This window comes from Lutra lutra, chromosome 8 (assembly GCF_902655055.1).
Source record: "Lutra lutra chromosome 8, mLutLut1.2, whole genome shotgun sequence".
Classification (NCBI taxonomy): Eukaryota; Metazoa; Chordata; class Mammalia; order Carnivora; family Mustelidae; genus Lutra; species Lutra lutra.
The window spans coordinates 70,374,763-70,397,061 of NC_062285.1; the positions used below are offsets into that span (position 1 = coordinate 70,374,763).

The window sequence follows — 22,299 nt, forward strand, 5'->3', positions numbered from 1 at the left end:
TTCTAAACTTTCTTTTGGCACTTTCCTATTTCTTTGGTCTCCTACAGGGTGGCTGGACAGTGACTGGTGACTTTGACACCAGATCTCCATGTTCCCTGGCTATGACCCAGACTTTACCTCACGACCCAAACCTGGCAGTCATCTAAATCCTAATCCTATTCCACTGTAATCACACTATGGGGTTTTCCTCTCAAAAACAGCAGAGTCAGCCAATCTAGGAGTCGAAAGTAGCTGGTCAGTTCGCAAGCCTCCAGTTACATTCTCTTCATACATCTCCATCTTCGCTGCCTTGTCCCTGGAGAGCAAGGCTGCCTCTGTTTAAGGCCAAAGGCAGATGTTTAACTGACTGAGAACCCAGGCACCAACCCCAGAAAAAAAAATTTTTTTAAAGAAATAAGCAAAAGGCAATTAAGCAACTTACTCTCACTACCTTACTATCTCCGGATAACCCCTAATTACTGTCTCACGGTACTTGCTCTGAACTCTTTGCTACACATTCATATATCATACAGATGTATATAACACAAATGTTTTTTCTTTACAAAAACAGTGTATTACATATCCTGCTTTACCTGTATGAAAAATTATAGCAATTTCAGATATGCACTCTGTTAATATGTTTGTAAATGTATTTCAATAGGAAGTATGGCTTCTTTTTTCTTTTTTTAAGTAGGCTCCACACCCAACATGAGGCTTGAACTCAGGGCCTTGAGATCAAAAGGCACATGCTCTGAGTACCAGGATGGCTCAGTCTGTTAAGATTCTGCCTTCAGCTCAGGTCACCATCCCAGGGTCCTGAGACCAGGTCCTGTGTCAGGCTTCCAGCTCAGCAGGGAGTCTGCTTCTTCCTCTGCCCCTCCTCCTTCATGCTCTCTCTCTCTCTCTCAAATAAATAAATAAAATCTTAAAGAAGAAAAGTGTCACATGCTCTACTGACTGAGCCAGGCAGCCTCCCCTACCCCCAAAGTACAACGAATTTTAACTGCTATGCTCACCGTGCAAAAAAATTCTATTTTTAGTTAACTCTTGCAAATATTACTAAACAAAATATCCTAATGACTAAAAAGCAATGTATTTTTACAGATTAAGAAATTACAGAAATAAAATTAAAATCACCTATAAAGCAATCATGTAGATATAATCATGACCAATATTTTGATGCCTTTCCTTTAAAACGTTCACATAATACACATCAGGATCGGAATTTTTCTAAATATTGTGCTCTTTAAGAAATTTTATGAGATCATTTCGGGGTACCTGGGTGACTCAGTCATTAAGTGTCAGCCTTCGGCTCAGGTCATGATCCCAGGGTCCTGGGATCGAGCCCTGCATCAGGCTCTCTGCTCAGCCGGAGGCGTGCTTCTCCCACTCCCACTGCTTGTGTTCCCTCTCTCACTGTGTCCCTCTCTGTCAAATAAATAAATAAAATCTTTTTTTTTAAAGAAATTTTATGAAATCATTTTTTTATAAAAGCAAACTCTTCTTAATTAAATTAAATAAATAATTTATTTATTCTTAATTATGTAAGGGTAGATGGGGTTAAAAAGGTGACTTTGTGAGGCACCTGGGTGGCTCAGTTGGTGAAGTTTCCAACTCTTGGTTTCAGCTCAGGTCATGATCCCAGGGTCATGGGATCGAGGTTCTCCCACCCCCACCCCACCCCATCAGGCTCTGTGCTCAGTGCAGTCTGCCGCAGATTCTCTCTCCCTCTCCCACCCCTCCTCACGTGCTCTCTCTCTTAAATAAAATTTTTTAAAAAGTGACTTTGATATATAATTAAGCTATTTAACATGTTGTAGTGGTTGGTACAGCTAAGGAACATAATTTCTGTTACAGTCTAATAAATACCAGTATAGTCATTTCAAGTTTCTTCAAATAAACAAAACTTTCCACCCAAGAAGAGTTGCCTCCCAATTCAAAGGAAACTTATTTTCAGCCAATGTACCATTTTCTTCTGCAGGTTAAGCTAATTTATTGTGCAGAGCTGTTATCTGACTTTCTAATAAGGTTTCTGATAGTCTCCTAAATGCTGTCCACTTTGGAGATTTTCAACTGTTAGCTGAATAATGTCTCATGCAAGATGAAACTCATGAATTTTAAGCAGCAACTGGAGTGCTACAATTTGATTCTTTCTTTAAAAATGGGCAACATAGGGGCACCTGGGTGGCTCAGTGGGTTAAGCCTCTGATTTCTGCTCCATTCATGATCTCAAGTCCACTGAGCCCCACATGGGGCTCCATGCTGACTCTATCTCCCTCTGTCCCTCCCCCACCCACCAAAATAAATAAAAGGTTTTTTTCTTAAATGGGCAACATAGCGTTCAACAGAACTGCAATTCCAGGAAACAGACACACACGCTGCCCTCCCACAATCTGCCCTTCCCAGCCCACCCCAAACTGCCATTGCTAGGAAGAGGATCCACGTTACTTTTGGTTTAACTCATGACTGCAAGATTTATGGTTTTAGGTTAAAGGATCATGTTTGGGACCAACACAGCCCACGCTTACACCCAACATGATTTATATGTTCAACCAAGGAAACCCTGAGGCCTTCTGAATCCTATAGTTTCACAAACACAAGAAATTAAAGTGCTTTCATTTCAGTAGGGTGTGCACATTTTCTGAAATGAACTAGAACAAAGTTCAGTTCCTTACTAAAGAAAGGTAAAGAATTGTAGGGTTTCTCAAGGGAAGAAATTTCTCTACTTAGTACTGAGTTATCCAATCAATTCTATTTAACAAACATTTCCCAAGAATGTTATGTCACATGCAAATAAAGAGGTTTGTATAAAGGATTCCTTGCCCTCATAGACCTCACAGCCTAAAACAGTGGTTTCTGGGTCCAGCAATGTCATGTTAACATCATTATTTCTGAAAATTCTGAATTGCCAGTTCAAATTCTTTAGTAGGTTGTATGACTACTCAAATTCCTATTTCTTCCAATTTGTTTTGTTTCCTCAGTTTGTCTTTCCTTTTTTTTTTAAAAGTATTTTCTAATTTCCGTTTTTTTTAAGATTTGAGAGAGAGAGATTGAGAGTACAAGAGTGGGGGGGGAGGGAGGAGAGAAGCTCAAGCAGACTCCTGGCTAAGCAAGGAGCCTGCCACAGGCTCAATCCCAGGACCTTGATTGAGATCATGACCAAGCTGAAATCAAGAGTCAGCCGTTCAACTGACTGAGACACCCAGGGGTCACCTTAATTTGTCTTTCAAAGAAATTTGTGTATTGCATCTAAGTTGCTCATAGTAACTACTTATCCCTTTAATATCTATAAGAAACCTGATATTGGAATTGTTTTTTATTCTTGATCAGTCTCAACAGGGATTTATCAATCTTACTATATTTCAGGGAAACATTTTGTTGTATTTTCTCTATTGTCTGTTCTCTACTGCATATTGTTCATTTTCATGTTTATTATGCCTTTCCTTGTATTTACCCTCACTGATTCTAAAACTTCTTTCCTAATATAAGCACATGAAGCTGCATATATCTTTCCAGTTTTATAGTTTTCTTATGGCAGAAAAGTATTCCTATACCAATTATTCCATCATGGCCAGAACCAAAAATCGTTCATGGAATGCTTTCTTTGTGCTTACTTAAAAATCAAATTAAAAACCAATGAAACAAAACAAATGAGGGGGGAAAGTTCCCCACTATGGGGAACATGTATGCTTATCGAGCAAATATAGAATGCATCAGAGAGTGCAGCTAAAGAACTAAGTTTTTGGTGAATGAGTCCTGTGATTCTTGCTTTCAGTCCAGTGAGAACTATAATCCAAATCTCCATAGTGTTCCGTGTAAAGAAATTTAGGTGAAAAGTGCAGCTAGGAAGACCTTGCCTCAAAAAAACCCATACACCGCTCCCACCTAGCAATGCAAAGCCACTTCCTTTTCCTTCCCCTGCAGTGATAAATCCCCAAATGGCTGCCATTCTGTTAATAAAAACCTTTCCACAAGTGGCAAATTCTCTACTCTTTCCTACAATGTGTATAGGGCACTATACTAGGAGAGGCTAGAGGAAATAGAAAACATGGCCTACACTTGAGACAACTTAAGGAAAGCCATGAAAAGAATTTAAGATGGTTTGGATTCTGGAAATGTCAAATGTCAGGATTCTCCCTCAAAATTGTGTAACAAAACTGACATTGAGATACAGTAGGCGAAGGACAGTCTTTCCAGTAAATGGTGCTAAATCCACTTAAGATCCACATGGCACAAAAAAATAAATCTTGACCTCTTACCACACATCTTTTACAAAAACCCATTTCAGAAGAATCATAGACCTAAAAGATTAAGCAATTATAAACAATAAGCTTCTAGAAATACTATATGAAAACACCTTTACCACCTTCAGATAGGCAAAATTTTAAAAAAGAACACAGAGACCTAACTTTAAAGGATGAAACTTAAATTTGACATCATTGATGAAAGGGCACCACCAACTATAAAAAAGACAGCATTAAAGGAAAAACAAACATTTGTAACTCACTGTTCAAGGAACCATATCCAGAATACATAAAGCACTCAGACAAAAGAGACAATCTGACTTTTTTTTTTAATGGGCAAAAGTCTCGACTGGGAACTTCAAGAAAGAAGGTCTCTAATAAGCACATAAAAATCATTAATCATCAGAGATATGTAAATTAAAGTCAAACAAAATAATATCATTAGACATCTGCCACATGACTAAAATGTTTTAAAACCAGCAGAAAGTATTGGCAAGGAATTGGTATAACTAAAATATTCACACACTACCACCACTACGGAAAACTTTTAGGCTAGCGATTCCTAAAGCTGAATATATGCATACCCCATGACCCAATAATTCCACCAAAAGACATGTACAAAATGTTCATAGCACCATTCAGCATAATGGTCAATGTCCATTCATGGCAAAATGGAAATAAAGACCCTTCAAAATGAACAAAATTACTGCTACAATGTGTAATGGACTGGACACAAGCTTTGGAAACAAATGATCCTGGACATGAATTTCTGCCCTGCTATTTCTCATGTAATACTAAATATGTAGACATGAGTACATAAACCTGCTTTCTCCATCTGAAAAATAGGGTCATATCACCTGTCTTACAAGATTATTCTTGTAATTAATCTGAGGATTAAAGGTAATATGCACATAACACAAAACACTACGTCCAATAGGTGCTCAGTAAACATTGTCTAGGATTTAGGAAATGGAACTTCTATCAGTCAGGATCAATACCAGACTTTTTAATATATAAACTCTCTTCCTATGAAGATAATGTTCCGTCTGACCTGCCAAACCAATCTGTAGCATTTCTAAGTTGCCAGCTCAGTCACTGGTAAAACTACACAAGAATCAGGTCATGGCATTTTATTACTCAGCTACTTTATGAACCCATATGCAATTGCAGCTGTCGCCTCTAATGCCAGAGGATCAAATGAGTTGGAAAGATTAAACAAATGGGCAGGAGAAATGCCAACTAGTGCATACACTGGACAGGAGTCCAAATGGTTCAGTTACAAAGTTGATCCTTAGAAACTATGCACACTGGACGCACACTTTGAAGAGAAGCATATGCAGGTTAGGATGTCTGAAAAACAAAAGAATGAAAATGGGACAAACGCCCCTTAGTACTACTGCGGTTTTCAGCCCAATTCTTAGTCTACTTTAGTCTCAAAAATAAATCTATTCATACTTGTCATTAAAGACTAAAACAAACAGGTGCTACAATAAATCTCACGTTGACGACTTCTTAATGTAAGAATACGTGTGTGTGTGTGTGTGTGTGTGTGTGTGCGTGTATAAAGTCTTGTATTTAGTAGCAACCAGATCCTAAATTTTAAAGTTATAATAAATATTAAGAGAAATGACTATTCTTAAGTAAAATATATATTCAGGAAAATTTTTACTCATTTATTAAGAAAAGTTAGGGTATTAACTTATATTGCCATCTAAACTAGGAAGGGGAAGGTGGAGGTAGGGCAAAGAAAAAAGATTAAGTCTCCTGAAATCTTGAAATCAAATTTCCTGATCCAAAATAGTTTCTTGAAAAGAAAGGTCAAAAATTTCATATTTTGACTGTAGTCAAATAAAATAGCTAGTTCTATTCTGTTAAAATTTATCATCAGGCCTATCAAGTTTTAAAAAGAAGATACATTAAAGAATTTATGAGTAATTCAAAGTAACTCTAAACTCAGTTCCAATCATTCCACAAGAAAGGTCATAACTCTGTCTTGGTGCAAGTCAGTGACACCTTAGGGGCTCTATAAGAAGGGAATGAAGAACAAGCTTTTTTTTCTTCTGTGGATGAATTATCAGGAGAATCCCAGGCCATTTCTAACCTAGTGAAACAAAGAGAAAAACTCTGGCCAAAACCTTGTAAATCTGTTTTTCCGAGGCACATTTTCATAGCCCATGCTTAATTTATTTTGTTGCATGGATCTAGTCTTCCATTCATAGGATGTTGTGCATCAAAGAATCAACCTCAGTTAGGGAAGTCCTCTTTTAGTTTTCCTCAATGATCCATTTATTTGCAAAAGTGTTACAGATTCCACTCCAGTTTGTCTCTCTAAAGAAAGCAATGTCATCCACATTTGAAAAACAGCTAGCACATAGGCTGTCTGCCACACAGAAGCAAAAGCTGAAAAAAATGTGAAATCCATAGTTTAAACCAATATGGAACCCAACACATTCGTTTGAAATACTAATGCAATGTTTGCGAGTGTAATTCAATTGTAAAGTGCAATTCCCGCACTTTGCAAGATAGTCTTCTAATTTATTATTATTATTTTTAAAGATTTTATTTATTTATTTGACAGAGAGATCACAAGCAGGCAGAGAGGCAGGCAGAGAGAGAGGAGGAAGCAGGCTCCCTGCTGAGCAGAGAGCCCGATCCGGGGCTCGATCCCAGGACTCCGAGATCATGACCCGAGCCGAAGGCAGCGGCCCAACCCACTGAGCCACCCAGGCGCCCAAATAGTCTTCTAATTTAAAATGATGGTATTCTCAGTTACTTTTAATCCAAAATCTTGAAAAATTTTAAATATCTAGGACATGTTAACTAAATTAAAGTACTACTTTTTAACGGAACCATACAGTTACTGAATTTTTACTAAAGATTTTTAGTAACAAGAAGTAATTTAATGTTACATGGGAATAGAGAAGCATGATTTAAAAATCCACATAAAATAGGACCTCAACTTCACAGAACAAAGAGGGAAAACACCTCAAAATGTTAGTTGCACCTTGATGTTTATCTTCTTTCTTACTAAGAATAATCTGTTTAAAACTGTTTTTTTGAATAAAAACATTTAGTAGTTTTTCAGTTAAATACAAAAGACCATGAGAACATTATTTAGCCATAATGACAGAGGATCAAGTCAACTAGAATTCAGACTCTAGTATGTAATTTCAAGAAATCCTTAAATTTGTACATGACCAGTGTACCTTGCTAATGTTTTAGAAGTACAGGGAATTTTATCCCCAAATAATTGATGACTAAGAGAACATTAACTACACAAATAAGTTCTAAGAAATTGATTGGAGTTCTAAGAAAATGACTGAAGTATAGCTTTTATGTATTAGAAACGGAAGGAAGAAGTGGATATTAGAAATAGATAGTAAGAGGTTATAAGTCTCTGATAAGAAGGGTCAACAGTTTCACTCAAAGCACAGCTCACGTTCATCACTCTAAGGGAACACTGTTATGCTATAAATCCCAGGGAGAAGGTCCATTACCTCCACGTATTAGATATGGACCATAAAAAAAAAAGAAAAAGTACACCTTCATGCTACAACCACACCCTGAGGGGTGCCTGGGTGGCTCAGTGGGTTAAAGCCTCTGCCTTCGGCTCGGGTCATGATCTCGGAGTCCTGGGATCGAGCCCCGCATCGGGCTCTCTGCTCAGCAGGGAGCCTGCTTCCCCCTCTCTCTCTGCCTGCCTCTCTGCCTACTTGTGATCTCTGTCAAATAAATAAAATCTTAAAAAAAAAAACACACACACACACCATGAAACCATTCTAAACAAGAGCCACGATAATTTTAATAGTGACAAATTACTTGTCATTTAGTAGTAACCAAAAAGACAAATACCAGTTACTTCATCTACTTGTATACTTTGTATATTAAAAGTTTCAAATGTTTTTAACCTGAGATATTTTAGAAATAGAAATTGCAAAAATAACAATACTCACAGCCCCCCATAAAGGACTTTTTTCCAACAACATCCAGCAGTGCCTTTTATTCTTCTGATTAATCATACTTTTTTCCTGCTTGTGGAGCAATTATTTGGATCTCTGATTTATGGGTAAAACCTACAGGTCTGTATTTAGATACCAGACACGCACACATCTTCTGTCTGACATGGTGAAAAACTAACTAATGGGAAGTGCAGACCTAGGTTTCATAATTTTCTAGCACTGATGTAGCCTCAAAGATCTACGCAAGTATAGCATTTCAAAATTCCATGAAGGTATTTCAAAATGTAGTGAGAGAGTTCTATAGTCCTGGGGTGGAATGGGAAGGATGGGGCCAACAGCATGTGATTTTACTGCAGTTATAGCCTATAGATTCATAACAAACTATCCTTTAAAAACAGGCTTTAAATGGTCTTGGGATTTTTTTCACATTCATCAGAAAGTCATAAAGAATGCTGGAAAGCAAAACACAGCGAAATAATGTTTATGCCCTGTGTTTCCTGAGCAAAAGGGCCTTCTACTTCCTTCCTAGGTTACCTAACAATGCCAAATAACTTCATAAAAACATCAGAATTTTAGAGGAGGAGCGGTACCAATGAGCAAATTTCTCATACTTGCCAGATATTTTTTCTGATATATCTGGCAAGTATGAGAAATTTGCTCATTATCAGAAAAAATTACTGATTAAAGTCAATGATTTAGTTAATAAATCATAGACTTCTCAAGACACTTAATGGTTTATCATGTGAATTCAACATTTACATAATAATCCAAATGCTAATTTGCCTTTCATGTGATATTTAGATATTGTCAGAATCAAACTCTAATACTGAGGGTCAGTTCACTTTTGCTGTATCACTTCTTCAAATTACTATGCCTCTAAAAGAATGACAAATTGAAAATAGCATATTACCTTAAAGAACTTGAAAATATGTGAGGAAATTCTGATGGATAGAAAAAGCATTTCATGTAGCTTATCAACCAACAAGTAGAAGTATAGAGGAAACTATATGGGGGCTATATTGGAGATACTCACTACAATCATGAAGTCTTAGGAATTTAGAAACCCTCCCATTGTATTGGTGAGAAAACAGAAACCATAGGTGTCGAGGTAGATGTAGCCATACTGATCTGTTAGGGAGACAAGCTATATATAATTCAGATCTTCTGATAGATTTTTTTTTGTATGATTTCCATAGAATTATATTTCTAAATTAGTTCTTAAACATGCTGTTATCCAGTAGAATACTTCCAAGGATTGGCAATTTTAAGAGCTAGTAACCCACCTGCAACAATGTCTTGCTATTGATGAATATTATTATCAGCTTTGAAAGCTGAGTTCTATGAAGTGAAAGGTACAGTAAAGAGACATGACATGTTCACATAGTGTGGATACCAGCTAGCTGAGGACTTCACCAAGCCAAGCCATCATCCCTACCCAGATCAGCCAAGGGCTGGGGTGTCCTCTGCAGAATGAGGGTAGGTTTTATACAGGAAGTGCTGGTGTATGTACTTAGGCTCCAGTGATGAAGTCAAATGAGGATGTCAGCATTCTTGGTTCCCTTCAAATTGACCACATGCCAGTAAACTATTGGCTAAAATTGCAACTGTCCTCCTCCGCCTGGTCCTCCAGGGCCAGAAAGATCCTAATGAGTATGTTGGCTCTGGTTCCTGACCTCTTTTTCACTGTTTTAGCAGTGTGGTAAGCAAAGAAAAAGAAAATCAATAGCAAGTATTTTCTGATGATCTGACCCAGTATATTGTAGATTTTTATATGTCTTTATAATTAATTAAGCCTCTTCCTCACTATTCATTCAGATACTATGTGGCTATAGTTGTAGAAACAGGTTGCAAAAATTACACTGAAATAACATTTCTCTCATAAATGTGTGGGGTTTGTTCGGTTTGCTGCTGCTTATATTTTGGTATATTGGATTTTTATAAGAACAGCTTTATCTGTCTTAGCTTCAAATCAAGATTTGATCAGTTTAGTCATACCATATACATTAATTAAATTTGAGAATGGCTTTAGAAACCATGATATTAACCAATCTGTTACAAAGCTAAAATTAGTACCCTACCTCCAAAGACATTATCTAAATATTTAACTAAAAATACACCTTTATCATGATCCCAGGGTCCTGGGATGGAGTCCCACATCGGGCTCTCTGCTCAGCGGGGAGCCTGCTTCCTCCTCTCTCTCTCTCCCTACCTGCCTCTTTGCCTACTTGTGTTCTCTGTCAAATAAAATTAAAAAAAAAAAATCTTTAAAAAAGGAAAATAACAAGGCTATTTAACTGTTCCTAACACCATCATTTTGTTCCATGACTTGATAAAATTATCAGTAACTAGAGCTGTTTACATATGTGTCCTTCTCAAGAAAAACCTGACAAAGAGAAATCATTATAGCCCCATTTTACAGATGGTGAAAGTGAGAACTCAAGTTAGGCAGCTTTCTCAGAGACTGAATGGCAGAGCTGTGATTCAACCCTGCACTGTTGAATTTCAAAACCTGGTCTCTAAAATCCAAAATGTCTGCCTAGTCTCCCAAAGCTTTCTCGAAGTTATTAACCTTGGATGGAAGAAGAAAAATTTTCACCCTGAGTTTTCTTATATTCAACCCCAAACTCAAAAACTGAAATGATCTGTACCTGGTAAACTTCTGCTTTCTACTCCATGTGACATTTTCATAACCAAATTCCTCAAAACTTTGTATTTAATCTACTTGTAAGCCAATAGTTTTACAAAGGATCCTCCTTTTGTATACCTCAGCCCTTAGTCCTCTCAAGCAATAGTCCGTTTTAGCTTAGTTTGCTCATTGGTTATGAGAATGAGAAGAGTACATTTGTCATTTTCTCAAGGCCACTCTGAGCCAGAAATATAATTCTGGTCTAAGGTCTGGTTGCTAAACCACGTTTCCTCTGTAATGGTAAGCTACTATTGGTAGACTGGTCATTAAGAAACAAAAAATAACAAGAAGCATGGGATATTTAAATTACTTCTTTTGCTGATCTCTTTCCCCTAACTTGTTCCTCCCCTCTATTTTGCCCATTTCCTATATATCCTGTATTGTGATTATGGAAAGAAACTGCAACTGCTTTGGCAGATAAGGAAAAAACCTTACTCCTATTTCAAACATGAAGCAAAGTTTCATTTCCTTTTCTTATTAAAATACAGGATATAGCCTCAAGAAGTTTGATACTTTCAAGAAGTGTCATGTTAAATCCATTTCTTCTATTTAAATTTTATTGGTGCAGAACGTTATCTTTAATTTATAAATTTAAGACAGTACACTAAGAAATGTGTTGGTACCCACGCATATGGCAATCGGCACTGTTGAGCTGGTCTAAATCAGCACCGTCAATTGAATTTCTGTGGTGATGGAAATGTTCTGTATTGTGTAATATGAAAGTAGTCACATGAGCACCTGAAACATGGCTGGTGTGACCAGAGGGCTAAAATTAATTTTATTTTTGTTAATTGAAATTTTAAAAACAACCAGTGGCTAAAGGACAGCATAGGCCTCAGATCTGGGTGTCTTTTCAAATTTTTATTTTGAATTAATTATAGACTCACAGGAAATTGCAAAAATAGTACAGAGAGGTCCAGTTTCCCCTAATGATTACATCATATTATATAACTATAGTACAATATCAAAACCAGGAAACTGACATTGGCACACTGTGTGTGTTTAGTTCTATGCCACTTTATCACTTGTAAAGACCTGGGTAAGCACAGTCACAATCATGATACTGAAGGATTCCAGCATCACTAAGAGCTCCCTCATGCTACCCATTTTTAGTCATCAACACTTGCTCTTCACTGTCCCTAACTCCGGGCACTCACTACTCTGTTCTCTATCATGTTGTCATGTTTACAGAACGCTCTATAAGTGGAATTACTCAGTATGTGACTGTGACTCTGAGATTGGCTTTTTTCACTCAGCATAATGCTCGAGGCCCTTCCTTCCTTCCTTTCTTAGGATTTTATTTATTTGACAGAGAAAGACAGCAAGAGAGGGAACACAAGCAGGGAGAGTGGGAGGGAAAGGAGGAGGCTTCTCGCAGAGCAGGGAGCCTGATGCGGGGCTTGATCCCAGGACCCCAGGATCGTGACCTGAGCCAAAGGCAGATGCTTACCCGACTGAGCCACCCACACGCCCCTCTTGTGGCCCTTTCAAGTGCTTGCATATATCAATGGTCCGTTCCTTTTCTTTCGCTGGGTAGAATTCCATGGTGTGGTGATACCACAGTGAGTTCAGCCATTAACATGTCAATGAACATTAAATTGTTAACAGTTTTTGACAATTACAAATAAAACTGCTATGAACATTCATTTACAGCCTTAGTTGGATCTCAGTCTTCATTTCTCTGGGATTAATGATCCGGGTATGACTGAGTATCATATATGATGAGTTTCCACATGTGCTTATTTTCACTTGTTAACTTGAATGTCTTTGTGGTGTTTGCCCATTTTCTAATTAGGTTGTTAGGGTTTCTTTCTTTCTGTCTTTCTTTCGTGTTCTTTTTTTCTTTCTTTTACTCTTCAGTTTCAAGAGTTCTTTATACACTCTAGAGTTCTTTGTCAAATATAGGGTTCTCAAATACTTTTTTCTAGTCTATAGCTTGTCTTTTTGCCCTTTTTAAAAGTCACAGAGCCAAAAGATTTAAACTTCGATGAAGTCCTGTCTATCAATTTTTTTTCTTTTATGGTTTTTATGCTTTTGGTGTCATGGCTAAGAACTTTTTACTGAGTTCTAGGTCTAGAAGATTTTCTCTTAGGTTTTCTTTAAAAAAGTTTTACAGTTTTATGTTTTACATTTAGATTGATGACCTACTTGGAGTTAATTCATGTATTCAGTCTAAGGTTTAGGTGGAAGTTAATTTTTGTGGGGAGGGGGGAGTCCATAGATATTCAATTGTTCTGATACCATTGTTGAAAAGATATACTGTATTTGCACCTTTATCAAGAATCATTTGGCTCCACTTGTGTGGGCCTAATTCTGGGTTCTCAATTCTGTTGCACTGACCTATGTTTTTATCCCTCTGGCAATACCCTAATCTTGGTTACAGTAACTATATCACTTCTTAAAATTAAAGTGATTCTCCCCACATTATGCTTCTTTTTCAAAACTTTTTTTTTTTTTTAGCTGTTTTGGTTACTTTGCCTTTCCATGTAAATTTTAGAATAATCTTATCTACACCTATAAGAAGTCTTACTAGAATTTTAGCAGGAATGTTGTTAAACCTGTATGTCAGTTTGGGAGAACTGTCATCTTCATTGTATTGACAGTCTTCTATCCCCAGATCACAGTATGTCTCTCCATTCATTTAGATTTTTCTTTCTTTCATCAGCACTTTGTAGTTTTCATGGGTATATCTTTTAAAAGCAAACTTAGAAGTGACCTAGAAATACCTTATAAATGCCACCAAAATACAAAGGGGGTAGTCTACACAGGTTTTGGAATCCAGCGTGATCTGAGCTAACTAAAGTTAATAACCAAGAATCACACAAACACAAGTATATTCACTTGGGGCAAATGAGCAGATTTTGCTGAAAGACTGGCTTCCTAAAGTTTACAAAGAAATAAAAGGGCATTATAGGTAATTCTGCAATTAAAACAGTACATAGGACACATTTGAAGTTTAAAGGATGGAATACCTACCTTCCTATTACAAGTAGCACTTCTTCCCTTTCTTGGTGTTATTTTTTCTATGTATGAAAGCTGTGCATTACATGTGCAATAACATTGCAAGATGGGGACTCTAAATTACACATTTGCAAAGGTCCATTCCAAGTCCCACAGTATTTTATGAATTATATTTTTGAAATATGATAGAAAATAATGCTTTGTGAATGTTACTGCTTAGAGATCTACAGAGGGCAGGTCAAGTGGAAAAACTTCTGTTGAATAGTAAGTGTATGTAACTATTTGGACAATCCATGAAAGCTGCAGGGAAAAGTGAGACACAAGAAAATTTTGAAGAGATTAAAATTATTTAGCCCAGAAATGAGAATTCTGTGAAAATACCTGTAAGGTAATTAGGAAGTTATGCACCTACCCAAGGGAAATGAACAACTTAAAAATATACACAAGAATACATTCTTAACAACTGGAGCTCAAAAGAGAACACAGTAGATTGTACAAACCCTGAAATAAGTAAGGTCCTATTCATGATGAATATAATTGTGAAGTGTATTTGTGAAATAGGAGAGCACCACAATAATTCAGACCAGTGTATGATCCAAGTCTCCCAAACACCACGCCCCGCTTTCAAATCTAACCGATAAAGAAGAATTTGAGGACTGGAGACTAAGGAACGATTAGCAGTGACATCCCTGCTTACCTCTGTGTCTCCTAGAATGTTTTATCAGTTCACACACAATAATTGCTTGATGGGCTGATGAGTACCAAGGATATCCCAAAGCAAATGGAATTCTAATTGGTGGAGAAACAGAGGAAGACAATGTCTGAAAACCGAGAGCATGGGCATCATTTTCTAAACTGTTGGTCATGATTATCATGCCAGGGAAGTTGGACACTTACAGGTAGAAGGACTGTTCCACAGAATCAAGCACAGGTATCATGGTCATCTTATCCACACTAACCATAATCTCACTCCTGGATAGGTCACTGCACCAGACTGTGCAGGGTATGAGGAGCATAAAGAAGAAAAAACAAATAGAAGAACCAAGGAGAGAGGGGGAAAAAAAAAAGAAAAGAGGAAGTACATTATTAGTCAGCTTGACCACTACTTAGATATAGGAGAGTAAAAACTAAAACTAAGGGAAACAAGTGCTGCCCCAAACATTTTTACAAAAGATCAAATTAAAGAAAAAATATTCAACTTATTTTATGTTTAACAACATCTTATCAGTACTATCAAGATAACGTATAACCAAAACCAAAAGCATTCAAATGTTTGATTCTGAGCTAAAAATAGGAACTAAAGGTCAAAGACTTAACACCAGTCAGAGTCTTTTAATTTTAAAGCTACAAGTTGTATTTAAACTCTTGAATCTAAACTAAATCTATTCTAAACTATTGGAATAAAGTACTGCTTGATTTTTTTTTTTTTTTAAATAGAGCTCCAATTTGAATAGTGAAAAAATCTACTAACACAAGTGCTTGACAAATTCAGGAAGCCATTTACCAGGCTATATGAGCAAATCTAATATGTAATTTGGGTGAATAAACAAACTCAGAGGCCACTTCTGCTGGCTGTTTTGTCCTCTCTTACCAGTTGAAACAGCTGCACACAAAAGTTCCAAATGGTAGAAAACCTTGGGACTCTTTCAGCCCATTATTTATTTCTGCCTTTACCACAATCATTTCTACAATGCACCCAGATTCTGCTTTTTATTGTTCCCAATTCCTGAGCAAGATTTAGTCCCTATTATAAAAAGGAAAGTCTGTAGAAGAGGGTTATTTCTCTACTTTTGGTAATATATGGGCAATCTTTACTAAAAATAACCATTTCTGTTTTCAGACCAATTAAAACCACAAATGCATTCAGACATCCCTGTCACATCCAAATCTTGACATAACAAAGGTGCTAAAAACTATATTCTGTTAATGAAGAATTTAAATTTAATTCTACCAAAAAAAATGACTTTTGTGCACCAGTGAAGTACAACATTTAAAATTTTCACAGATAGGGGCGGCTGGGTGGCTCAGTGGGTTAAAGCCTCTGCCTTCAGCTCAGGTCATGATCCCAGGGTCCTGGGATCGAGCCCCGCATCGGGCTCTCTGCTCAGCAGGGAGCCTGCTTCCCTCTCTCTCTCTGCCTGCCTCTCCACCTACTTGTGATCTCTGTCAAATACATAAATAAAATCTTTAAAAAAAATAATAAAATTTTCACAGATATACTGAGAGGCTCTTTATTTGTAAATGTTTCTTTCAACCTCCTTTCAGAGCTTGAACCTTTCTCCAACTAATAATTACTTGCCACCAACTTATAACTTAGGCCAAGTGCCTTTTCAGTATTACAAAAAACAAAAACAAAACCACAACACCAAAAACAAAACCCAAAAATATCTCTAACAGATTACAGTGGGTTAATGATGGCCACAAATTCTTTGCCACTATTCCCACACCAAGAGGTGGGATCTATTTCTTCTCCCTCCTTGAATGACTATCCAACAGAAAACAGCAGAAATGACACTGCACCAGTTCTGAGCTAAATCTTTAAGAAGCTTGGCCATTTCTATTTCCTTTCTGGAGTCCAGCTGCCATGTTATGAAAATGTCCAAATAGCTACACACATGAGAAAGGCCTCCACGGGAGAGAATGAAGGCCCAGCTGACGGACTCCAGCTAAAATCACAGCTGACAGCACCAAGCTGCCAGGCCTGCAAGTGAGCTACCTTGGAAATAAATCTTACAGCCCTAAACAAGCTGTCCCAGCAGACAACACATAGACCAGAAATGAGTCATCCTTACCAAACCCTGGCCAGATCCCAAAGCTATGAGCAAGAAAACAGTTTTGTTTTTTAAGATTTCTTTATTTATTTGACAAAGAGCAAGCATAAGCAGGCAGACAGAGAAGCAGGGTCTCTGCTGAGCAGAGAGCCCAACCTGGGGTTTGATCCAAGGATCGTGAGATCATGACCTGAGCCAAAGGCAGACGCTTAACTGACTGAGCCACCCAGGTGCCCCCAAAATAGTTGTTGCCTTAAGCTACAAAATTTAAGGATGACTTGTTAGGCAGCAACAGATAACCAAAACAAAGTTTAGAACTAGAAAGGCTGGGGAAAAAAGCTTAAAATATATACTGGCCTTGGGTCCCAGTGGAGGGCAGAAATTAGAAGAATCTTGAGGAGACAGTTAATAAAAATCTGAAAAAATGAAGAATTGTTATTGGTGGCTGAAGAAAAGGAACCTACATCACATGTTGGCAGAATAATTAGCAAACCCAAAGCATGCAGTAACATGGAAATAGAAAGGGCACCTAGTGAACTCATGGATCTGACTAAGGAGAATTTCAGGAAGAATGCTGAAAGTACCAAATGGTTCATGTTAGCCGCCTATGATAAAATATGGGAGTAGTGAAATGAACTAAAAAAGGAACAGTGTGGTTCCTTCTCAAGTAGAATTTAGAGGAAATAAAAAGGAGCCGGACTCGATGGGTTCAAAAATAAAACCATTCCTCATTTCAGCATCTTAGCAAAAAGCAAGCTCAAAGTAAGCATGTCTCAAAGACATGGCTCAAGGCAAAGATCAAATCCTATAGCACCAGTAAAATATTCCTCAAAACATTTTTTGAGCCCTCAAAGATTTTAGGTGGTAGGTTCCTCACAGACTATGTTAAACTAGTGGTTCTAAAACTTCATGTGCACCAGACTCAGCTGTTGGGTGGGGGGGCCGGTGTGTGTGTGTTAAAACCCAGACTGCTGCATCCGATCACTGTTTGATTCACTAGGTCTGCAATGCTGTCTGACCCCTGTCGTTCCCTGGTGATGCTAATGCTGCTGGTACAGAGACCATACTTTGTGAATCAGTGTGAGACCAAAAGGCTTTGGAGGATTTTAAGTGTGTCTTAAGAACCATCTCTATCAGACAGTAGAACTTGTAAAAAAAATTTTTAAGACTTTATTTGAGAGAGAAAGCACAAATGGGGGAGAGAGAAAGGGACAGAGAGATGGGGAGAAAATGACTGTCCTCTGAGCAGGGAGCCCAGCACTGGGCTCAATCCCAGGACCCCCAGATAATGAACTGAGTCAAAGGTAGGCACTTAATCAACTGAGCCGCCCAGGCACCCTGAGCTTGTAAGAATTTTAATGGTATTTTCACACAATGCCCTGACTTAAAGGCAGTTCAAGGTAGAGCCCTGTCTCAAAGAGATTAGTGGGAACAGTTTTAATCTAATGTTGTGAACCCCAAAGAAATCCATGGGAATACTCAAACTCTAAATAAAAACATATGAATGGAGGGATGCCTGGGTGGCTCAGTTGGTTAAGCAGCTGCCTTCGGCTCAGGTCATGATCCCAGCGTCCTGAGATCGAGTCCCACATCGGGCTCCTTGCTCATCAGGGAGCCTGCTTCTCCCTCTGCCTCTGCCTGCCATTCTGTCTGCCTGTGCTTGCTCTCTCTCCCTCTCTCTCTCTCTGACAAATAAATAAATAAAATATTTAAAAAAAAAACAAAACATATGAATGGAAAGACCATCGATCTGGACTAAAAAGACATAGTTCAAAATGAAAATTATCAGGGCCCTTATTCAGATAGGAAGAGGCTACAAACATAAGTCATTTCTTATGGAAAAATAAGATTCAGAGGACATAACCAAGAGCCTAGAGAGCAGATACAAGAGCCACAAAGAACCACCCAGATTATAAACTAGCCCCAGGGTGCCTGGGTGGCTCAGTCAGTTGGGCATCCAACTCTTGATTGAGATAAGGTCATAATTTCGGGATTTTGAGACCGATCCCTTCCTCAGGCTCTGTGCTGGGTGTGGAGCCTGCTTGGGATTCTCTCTCTCCCTCTGTTCCTCCGTCCCTTCTCTCTCTCCCCCACCCCCTAAAACAAACCCCCAAAAAACAAGAACAAAAAAATTAGTCCCAAACAAGGAACCACTGACATTTACCTAGCTGGATTTTAGAACTGTTGTGAACTGGGGACTGCTAGGTGTCTCTCACTTCCCTCTTCTGTTTGTTTAAAAAAAAAAAAAACAAAAAAAAAAAAACAACAACAACAGCTTTACTGAGATATAAGTCACATACCATAAAATTTACCCAAAGTTTGCAACTCAGATTTTTTTTTTTAGTATATATCCACAGATACAACCAGATAGCTTTAAAACATTTCCATCTCCTCAAAAAGAAACCTGTACCCTTAGTTATTACCCCCCATACGCCCAACCCACCAGCTCTAAGAAGCTGCTAGTCTACTTTGTTTCTATAGATTTACCTAGTTAGGACATTTCACATACATGGAATCATACAGTAAGTGCTCTGTGACTAGCTTCTTACCCCTAGCATATTTTCAAGGTTTATCCATGGTGCAGTTTATGTCAGTACTTCATTCCACTGTATGGATATACTAGATTGTATGTCTCATCAGTTGATAGATATTTGAGTTGTTTCCACCTTTTGACTATATAATGTTGCTATGTTGTATTCAGGTTTAAGTTTTGGGCGGGCATATTTTTTCCTTTCTCTTATGTATACACTTAGGAAAGGTATTGCCAAAGTCACGTGGTCACTCTATGTTTAAATTTTTCTGGAACTGCCAGACTGTTTCCAAAGTAATGGTACCATTTTTATATTACCACCAGCAGTGTATCAGTGTTGTGACCTCTCCAAAAAGTCTAATACCATTTTGAAGATTTTATTTATTTACTTGACAGAGAGACACACAGCAAGAGAGGAAACACAAGCAGGGGGAGTGGGAGAGGGAGAAGCAGTCTTCCCGCTGAGGAGGGAGCCTGAAGTGGGGCTTGATCCCAGAACCCTGCGATCATGACCTGAGCGGAAGGAAGATGCTTAACAGTGTTCCCCAGGCGCCCCTCTAATACCTTTTTGAAGGAGAGTGTCTGTTGCAATTTTCCTGTCCCTGCCTTGCCATTGTATGTTGGGTGGGGAGAAGAGAGCAAATAACTTGTGCCTTTAGTTCACAGGTATTTTGTTTGAGATTAGCTGTACTCAAAGAGCTTCATCTGCACTTGGACCTGATTTAGATGAGCTCCTGGACCCAAGCTAACATAGTAACGGAGTGAGGCCTGTGGGAGTCTTATGTATGGGTGAGTATAGTCTGTCTGCAAGTATGAGGGGCCAGAGAGCACACTGTGGTAAACTGTCATTGTGGTGACCACCTCCAATGAACCACACTTGCGGGTATTCATGTCCTTGTACAGTTCCTTCCCACATGGACGCTGGGCTGGGGCTGGGTCTATCACTGCCTACACCATTAGAATATGGCAGAAATGATGCAGTGCCAATTCGGGGCCAAGCCCTTAACTGTTTGGGTAGCATCTACTTCTATTTGGGAAGACAGACACCACAAGGCTACCTGAACAGCCACTGAGTCCCAGCTCCCAAGCAAGTCTCAGAGGACCACAGCTATCCCAGCATCCAGCTGACACCAACAGAACAGAACCTCCTGGTCAACTCACTGAATCATGAGATAAGTCGCTGTTTTAGACTATCAAATTTTGGAGTGGTTTATTACACAACCATAAATAACCCAAACAGGTCACTTTTAGTGGTATTTTAAGCTTTACTTCTCTCTAGTCACACTATGCTACTTAATTATGAAGAACTGTAATATGCATACACTTTTTTTTCCTCTACAAATTTAACCTATTATACCTAGGGTTAATTCAACAACCATTTAAGCAAATGAAATATACCTTCTAGGTCTCAGGAGACTTTTCACAGAGTCTATTTTGGAGTCCAAGTCTCTAAGAGTGACAAAAACTTGAAAGTTTCCACTCCCAGTAGCAAGCACCGAGCAGCTACATAAGCCAGCAGAGAGGACTGGCCAGGGATGGGAACCTCAGCATTAGCGGACATCTCTTGGTGCTCAGTAAGGCACTCCGGAGCACAGGCAAATCCGAGGAAAGGCCCTGCTGATCAGACAAATTCACAATAGGAATTCGGAAGAGAAGGGGGGACACACAAATACCAAGCAGTCTGTGGTGACAGCCAGGGAATCCTCCAGGCACAATCACAAGGGTTAAGATGGCAGGGCTTCTGAAGCCAGTTGTTATGACAACCAGCGAAGTTGGGTTTTTTTGTTGTTGTTGTTAACATCAGTAACACCATTAAGATTTTCTCAACTCTGCTTTCTCTTATGCGGACACACCTGCTGTCCTGCTTAGCTCCTCTGGGTTTAAAGAGTGCTCACGTGTCTGCCTCAGTGACTCCTGTCTTTCAGTTTATCTTAGGGATGGCCATGATGGCATGCAAGGATCTCAGAGGTTTTCTGCATCTCGAGAATACAGACAAGAAGAAATCCCTCATAACAGAATTATTCTAATTTTCATAGGATAATGCTTAGAAAAGTTCTAGGCAGGTAGTAAACTCTCAATATATTACACTATGAATATATTGTATGTGGTAACTTTGTTCAATTGCAAGTGCATCTAACCCTAAAAACAATGATCTTCGAGGAAAAAAATAAGAGTATCAACTCACAAGTCTATTAACAGAGAGCTGGTTTAAACAAATTGTAGTACAGCTATAAAGTGAAATACTATGCTAACTTAAATAATAAACCAGAGGATTTTGAAAAATTTGATGTGGAAAATTTCCAATACATATCAATGAAAAACCAAGTTGAAAGAACATATAATCCTATTTTAAAAATATGTCTATACTGCTTGTATATGCACAGAAAAAATCTGCCAGAAGCCACCAGACTAACTAGACACCACAATCTGGGTGAGAATTTCACTTTCTACAGAACATATTGCTGTAATATTTGGTTTTCTAATAGCGAGCACATGACTCTTATCATCAGAACAACATAGAGAGAAAGGCACATAGAGCCTTCTTAAAAAACAGCATGCTTTTACCGGAGTTTGCTCACATGGTCTTCAGTGTTCACTCCTCTTTAGCATTCAGAACAGCTCAAGTCTGTTTTTAGAACGGTGTCAGGAGCTGCTATATGAGCTGTTTCCTGTATGGGGCAGCTATTTTTAATTAATGAACATTTTGCTGTAAGAGTTTACTGGAAAATAAAACCACCACCACTTCTGCAAGTCAAATGAAAGAAAGGTTTACTCTCTAGAGTAAAATGAAAGATTTCCGTTATAAAAACATAGTCCAAAAGGTATTAGATGGTACGTAACAATGATTATTAAAATGAGCACTTTATTTCCACCCTGATACTAAGATCAATCTCATTTAAAAATTTCTCAAGGGAATCTAAAACTTCTATTTACTTCATTTCTCCTAAGGAAAAAAATAATACAGCTTTCTTCGTATCACAGGCACTCAAATGTGAGCTGCATGGAACATCGGAAGGGAGAGAGAAAAAAGAATGAATACAGAAAGAGAATAAAGCTTTCCAAACACTTCCTGAGCAACTAGGTACAAAATACTATTCTATACTAACTAGAAGAATTAAAATTGTGGTTGCTCTATCTGTAAGGGTATTAGCAACAAAATCACCCCTTC

The 22,299-nt window shown here is 38.2% G+C and overlaps 1 protein-coding gene and 2 long non-coding RNA genes across 4 annotated transcripts in view; all 3 read right to left on the minus strand.

The window, feature by feature from the left end:
* The window catches only part of FGD4 (FYVE, RhoGEF and PH domain containing 4), a 220,411-nt gene that overhangs the window by 142,926 nt on the left and 55,186 nt on the right, over window positions 1–22,299 (minus strand).
* LOC125106604 (uncharacterized) lies at window positions 5,238–14,816 on the minus strand. The gene is made up of 3 exons (XR_007129363.1): window positions 14,727–14,816; window positions 14,527–14,618; window positions 5,238–5,573 (listed from the first exon to the last, which is right to left on the minus strand). It is a non-coding gene; the product is annotated as an uncharacterized LOC125106604 (long non-coding RNA).
* Window positions 16,958–21,915, minus strand: LOC125106605 (uncharacterized). Of its 2 annotated transcripts, none has more exons than XR_007129364.1 (3): window positions 21,696–21,915; window positions 20,529–20,747; window positions 16,958–17,016 (listed from the first exon to the last, which is right to left on the minus strand). It is a non-coding gene; the product is annotated as an uncharacterized LOC125106605 (long non-coding RNA). The 2 variants fall into 2 exon arrangements; XR_007129365.1 differs by having other exon boundaries at window positions 20,529–20,744; window positions 21,696–21,740.